The following is a 5,766-nucleotide window of genomic DNA, read 5'->3' as shown; positions in this document are numbered from 1 at the left end:
TACTTTTATGCAAGAGTCAAGGTGATCTTAACCTTTCCCTTTTTCATTTTATCCTTTGGCAAGCACCTCGTGTTGGAAAGATCCTGATATATATATATCCAATTGGATGTAAGTTAACATGAACTATTATTGTTGACATCACCCAAAGCTGAATACGTCGGGAGGCGACACTATAAGCCCCTGTCTTTCTCAGTGTCAGGTTGAAACTCCATAACCATTAGTATTGTGTGAGTGTTAGCAATTGTAGAAGACTATATGCTAGTTGAGTATGTGGAGTTTGCTAAATCAAAGCTCTGACATAGACCCTTCCTGAAAATAGGATGAATTGTAATTGTTTGATGACTAAGAATGAAGTTTGCTAGTTTTCAAGAAAGTTTATGGTCTATGCTTTAACATGTGAATAGCTTGTTACTTGATCTTGAGAAGTTTTATGACATGAACTACTGTTATGACATATAATCATGCTAGAAAAGGTTATTGAAATTATCATTGATCAAACTTGTGCACCTGCTAGCATTCACACTTCATAAATTCTTTCTTTTATCATTTACCTACTCGAGGACGAGCAGGAATTAAGCTTGGGGATGCCGATATGTCTCCAACGTATCTATAATTTATGAAGCATTCATGCTATATTATTATCTGTTTTGAATGTTTATGGGCTTTATTATACACTTTTATATTACTTTTGGGACTAACCTATTAACCGGAGGCCCAGCCCATATTGCTGTTTTATTGCCTATTTCAGTGTTTCGAAGAAAAGGAAGATCAAACGGAGTCCAAACGGAATGAAACCTTCGGGAGCGTGATTTTTGGAACGAACATGATCCGGGAGACTTGGAGTACAAGCCAGGGAAGCTCCGAGGAGGCCAGGAGATAGGAGGGCGCGCCCACCCCCCTGGGCCCGCCCCCTGTCTCGTGGGCCCCTCATGGCTCCCCCGACTGACTTCTTTCACCTATATATTCACATATACCCTAAAACCATTGAATACAAAGATAGATCGGGAGTTCTGCCGCCGCAAGCCTCTGTAGCCACCAAAAACCTCTCGGGAGCCCGTTCCGGCACCCTGCCGAAGGGGGGATCCCTCACCGGTGGCCATCTTCATCATCCCGGAGCTCTCCATGATGAGGAGGGAGTAGTTCACCCTCGGGGCTGAGGGTATGTACCAGTAGCTATGTGTTTGATCTCTCTCTCTCTCTCTCTCTCTCTCTCTCTCTCTTGTTCTCTCTATGGCACGATCTTGATGTATCGCGAGCTTTGCTATTATAGTTGGATCTTATGATGTTTCTCCCCCTCTACTCTCTTGTAATGGATTGAGTTTTCCCTTTGAAGTTATCTTGTCGGATTGAGTCTTTAACGATTTGAGAAAACTTGATGTATGTCTTGCCGTGCTTATCTATGGTCACAACGGGATATTCATGTGATCTACTTGATGTATGTTTTGGTGATCAACTTGCGGGTTCAATGAACCTATGCATAGGGGTTGGCACACGTTTTCGTCTTGACTCTCCGGTAGAAACTTTGGGGCACTCTTTGAAGTACTTTGTGTTGGTTGAATAGATGAATCTGAGATTGTGTGATGCATATCATATAATCATGCCCACGGATACTTGAGGTGACAATGGAGTATCTAGGTGACATTAGGGTTTTGGTTGATTTGTGTCTTAAGGTGTTATTTTAGTATGAACTCTATGATAGATTGAACGGAAAGAATAGTTTCATGTTATTTTACTACGGACTCTTGAATAGATAGAACAAAAAGGATAACTTTGAGGTGGTTTTGTACCCTACCATAATCTCTTCGTTTGTTCTCCGCTATTAGTGGCTTTGGAGTGAATCTTTGTTGCATGTTGAGGGATAGTTATATGATCTATCTATGTTATTATTGTTGAGAGAACTTGCACTAGTGAAAGTATGAACCTTAGGCCTTATTTCCTACCATTGCAATACCGTTTACACTCACTTTTATCATTAGTTACCTTGCAGTTTTTATATTTTCAGATTACAAATACCCATATCTACTATCCATATTGCACTTGTATCACCATCTCTTCGCCGAACTAGTGCACCTATACAATTTACCATTGTATTGGTGTGTTTGGGACACAAGAGACTCTTTGTTATTTGGTTGCAGGGTTGCTTGAGAGAGACCATCTTCATCCTACGCCTCCCACGGATTGATAAACCTTAGGTCATCCACTTGAGGGAAATTTGCTACTGTCCTATAACCTCTGCACTTGGAGGCCCAACAACGTCTACAAAAAGAAGGTTGTGTAGTAGACATCAATAGACCTTCTTCAAGCCAATCAACATGTGTTCAAAAAACAAAAAATGTCAAAAATTAAAAACAAGGACCTCGAGGTTAATTCAACTAATATGATGGAGCACTATATACATTCAACGCAATTAAATGTTTACAGTGATCCATCAAATCAGTTAATTTAACATCAGGCCCACTTCTCATCCGGTCACCCATCTGATGACTACTCCATTCTCAACACACTTAACTTGGTAGTTCTGTTAGATGAGCTACCGGTAGGGAAGCTGGTCCTTGCTGTTGTAGGATCCTTCCTTGCATCCAATATTGCGCACCCAGATGACCGCCTGTTGCCGCCCATGGTCAATGCCACGCCCCCCGCGAATGTAGAAGCTTTCGTCCCTTGTCTAGATGGTTCGCGCATTTCCCCCTATTTTTTGCCACCTGCCCACCTATACATTCGCTCACGTGTGATGACCACATGAGCTATCCACTTAGATTGTATGTTAAAAATCATGCAAACATGGCCGATTATACTATGAGTAGGTGACCATGCGCTTGGCTCTTCGCCTCTTCCGGAATATGAACAATGATGATGGTACTACAGTATATATGTACTTTTGGCAATCTGACACCGGATGACTACTGCACGTCCACCGCTTGTACTATAAAGCCCAATATAATTGTAAGTAGAAGCTTCTCCTCGTGCTGCGAGCAACCACGCGTGCGTGGGCGAGGGAGAGGGCGTAGCAAGCAAGCTTCTCATTGTTCTACGAGTTGACGGGACACATCAAAGTTACTTATTTAGTCCATGGCTACCACCCCATGCTCTATCTACATACATGATTCACGTGCCATCGAGGAGAAAATTTATTGCGTAGTACGTGCCATCGAAGTTCACGACTCACCTACACACTGCTTATCTCCATTTTCATGCATGACACGTGCACCTTGATCCCGCGTGTTGGTAAAAGGATGAACAAAGCTCACGTAAAAAATAGTGGAAGAACATAGATTCCCGACGACCGAGAAGGAGCAAGGAACCTCGCGGTGGAGCATCCGCACTCGTAATATTTTATATTATTCAGCGATATAAAATCAACCAAATCTCTCGTCTAGCTGGTTCGCGTGTTATCCCCTGTTTTTTGCCGCCTGTCCACGTATAGAACTGCCTCGCGACGGTCAATTCCTCTCCAAACACCTAGGGAGGCGGTTGAACCGAACAAGTCTAACTTATTTGAGTGGGTACATCGATGTGGCATCAAAAGGGTGTGATAGCTGACTCTGGCAAAATAATTGACTACCACATTGGCATACATGAGCATGGGGCCCACTTGTCAGCATGCTGGATGGAGGAAGGAACGCAAGACAAAATGGAGTGCGGAGGAAGGGTGCGAATTGATTGGCTCATGTGTGATGACCACTGGAGCAATCCACTCAGATTGTATTACGTTAAAAAATCGTGCAAACACGGCCGGTTATACAGTGAGTAGGTGACCGTGTGCTTGGCTCTTCGCCTCTTTGGGAAGTCGAACAATGATGATGGTACTACAGTATACTCCTACTTCTGGCAATCTGACACCGAATGAACTGATGCACGTCCACCGCCTGTATTAAGCGCACTATCGTAAAGCAAAAGCTTCTCCTCGTCCTACGAGCCACCACGCGCATGAGTGAGCGAGGGAGAGGTCATACTAGTAGTAAGCAAAGCTTCTCCTTGTTTATTTTAAAAAAGCTTCTCCTTGTTTGCGAGTTGACGGGACACATCAAAAGTAGTGCATTAGCCTCCAAAAAGGGCTGACCATGTCCATGGCTACCATCCGGTGCTCCGTCATTCAGTGCATGCACGATTCATGTTCCATTGAGAAAATAATGTCGCGTACGTGCCATTCAATAGAATAACTTAATTTATAAAAACGCGCCACCGCATCATGATTGAACTTTGATTTGTCCACGCGTGGTTCCCATGAACAACTACTATACTCGCCAAATTATCTAGTGGGCTGCCTCTTCGTACAGAAATGAGCTCATAGTGTACCCGTGCATGAGTATAAGGGAAAGAGGCAAAGAGTACCTGTGTCGGTGCCTGCACCTCTTCTCATCGTGCTCGTATTCCTTTTAAACACAACAGCCCAGTGTAGTTACATCATACATGGCCAACCCACGCCATCACCATATTTCTTGGCCTTCGTGCGACACCTAGATCTAGTAATCCACCAGCCCATATCGCTTCTCGCTCCTCGTCACTCTCAAAGTGTGGTGGGCTGGCGATTTTGTCGTCTATTGAGGTCGGTTAACTCATCACATCTTAGCGACATGCCAAGAGCATTCTAAAAAAATTACTGTACTCCATTGTTATGTCAAGAAGAGGAAGCACTTTGACCGATGGACCAAATGAGACATGCGTGTCATGCCGTGAGTGGGTCAAATTTCTCGTTTTGAACTTGTTTGGTGTAGTAGTAACACTTGGTGTTGACTATTGATATAAGATTTTATATAGTGCCTAATGTATTCTTCGAGGTTGCCTTTGACTATTGATAAGATTTTATGTAATTTGCAAATTATATCATTTGAAGATCCTTTCATGTTTTGTTTCAAAAAAAATCCTTTCACATACGAATTTGACGATATGCTTTGAGCAACTTGCATGTCCTATACTGCTCCTGTTTGGATACTCTAACTTAGCTAGAGGTTAGACTAACTCATGACTAACCCTGAACTAACTCTAGACAAAGAGGTGTTTGGATGACAGGGTTAGATTGACAATAAATGCACCTGATGGAGAGAGAAAAGTGATTTTTTAGTGGTCCCCACAAGAACTAGCTCCAATTAGCACCACTTGGCTAGCGGGATAGAGATCCAATTAGCACCTCTTGGGTGGGATAGTTTTTTGGTGGGTTTGGTGCAACTTGCTCCAATTTCTCTACTCTTATAAAAAAATAGAGTTGGTGATGATGGTGTGCCTGCCATCCTGCAATATAGGCCGTCCGATTTATATCTGACGGATAGGAAGGAAACAATGACAATTTTGCAAAAATATACCCACACCCCTCTCCACATTTGCAAATAAGGCCTTCCCTCGTTCATCCTTTTCTCCCACAAGATAAACTACTCATACAAATGCATCTTGATGTTCCGTGCAACGCATGGGCATCTTGCTAGTAACCCTCATTGTCGGTGTCAAAACCGGCGGATCTCGGGTAGGGGGTCCCGAACTGTGCGTCTAGGCAGATGGTAACAGGAACGAGGGACACGATGTTTTTACCCAGGTTCGGGCCCTCTCGATGGAGGTAAAACCCTACGTCCTGCTTGATTAATATTGATGATATGGGTAGTACAAGAGTGGATCTACCACGAGATCAAGGAGGCTAAACCCTAGAAGCTAGCCTATGGTATGATTGTTGTAATGTATGTTGTGTCCTACGAACTAAAGCCCTCCGGTTTATATAGACACCGGAGGAGGCTAGGGTTACACAGAGTCAGTTACAATGGTAGGAGATCTACATAT

The sequence above is a fragment of the Triticum dicoccoides genome, chromosome 2B (assembly GCF_002162155.2).
Source record: "Triticum dicoccoides isolate Atlit2015 ecotype Zavitan chromosome 2B, WEW_v2.0, whole genome shotgun sequence".
Lineage (NCBI taxonomy): Eukaryota > Viridiplantae > Streptophyta > Magnoliopsida > Poales > Poaceae > Triticum > Triticum dicoccoides.
This window is presented reverse-complemented; position numbering follows the sequence as displayed.